Below are 1177 nucleotides of genomic sequence, written 5' to 3'. Positions count from 1 at the left end.
ACGTGTAACCAATAATAATCAATGTGGTAATTACTAGCCAATGGATGTAAATTTGGGAGGTTCTCTATTGTTTTTGCTAACCGTGTAACAGGATAAATACGTGTTGATTCCTGTGTGTTGTGGAATACAACCTAGCACCCATACCTGTGCAAATATGCTAGAAATAAAGTACCTCCCCTCTGTGCGTATGTTGGCGTGCTGCACACTGGGTATACGATCCCACTTTTGGGACAACATGCACGGCGGCACTCCCGCCTGCCCAAACCCCAGATGTCCTGCAGATGATCCCTGGAAATACAAAAAGCTGCATTTTTAGCCAGAGAGAAGTAAAGGCCAGGAATGTGGAAGGGGGAGAGAAGAAATACCAGGCTGCCGTCTCATCCCAGGACATCCCTGTACCTTGAAGCAGCACCTGTGTCACCCAGTGGAGTTACGGTCAGATCTTGCTGACGCTCGGGCTTCATGAAGGAAAGGTGCTATGCCTCCTGCGGCGTATGGCTTCAGGCGGCGTAGGAGCCCGGAAACAGACTGTCCTCTGAAAACGGCTACCAAAAGTGGCATGTCCCCTCAGGGGTCTGGGCCGGAGGGATGCTGGGGTGGCGAGAGGTGAGGGGTGGCAGCAGGGGCCCGGCAGAAGCCACAGCGAGCTTGCAGCAAGCTCGCAGCCGGCTGCCTGCAGCGGGGAAGCTGCAAATGCGCAAAGCAACGCCTAAGCCGGCATCTGGTCTGTCAGTCAGAGGGAGCAGAGGTCATTCGCCAGGGAGCACCCGGAGCCTATAAAAGGGTGAGAACCGGGAAAAGGGTGAGGAGCAGGAACAGCACGCGCGTCTGCCGGGACGTGGGCGGCTCGGCAGGTACGTATGGCTTGGGTTTGCTTTGGCAAAGAGCCGCGGTACAAAACTATGGAAACTGCTCGTGACTGAAGCGGTGTCGCTGCGGGAAGGTGTGGAAACAGAGGTGAGGTTTTGTACCTGGAAAACGACTTCAGAGCTAAACCGGAGCGTGCTGCCGACGGGCACCTCGACAGAGGTGGGCAGCGGAGGTGAAGGATGGCAGCTTTTGCCCTGTCTGTGCACGTACACGTGTGTGTGTATGTATAACAAAAAGCTGCTTTATGACCTTGGTTATGGGTGAAATGTGGCTGCATGCACCTCGGGATCCATTTTGTCCCCATCAG

Source organism: Phaethon lepturus, unplaced genomic scaffold (assembly GCF_000687285.1).
Source record: "Phaethon lepturus isolate BGI_N335 unplaced genomic scaffold, ASM68728v1 scaffold40160, whole genome shotgun sequence".
Taxonomy (NCBI): Eukaryota; Metazoa; Chordata; class Aves; order Phaethontiformes; family Phaethontidae; genus Phaethon; species Phaethon lepturus.
The sequence above is the reverse complement of the archived record's forward strand: the minus strand, read 5'-3'. Positions refer to the sequence as shown.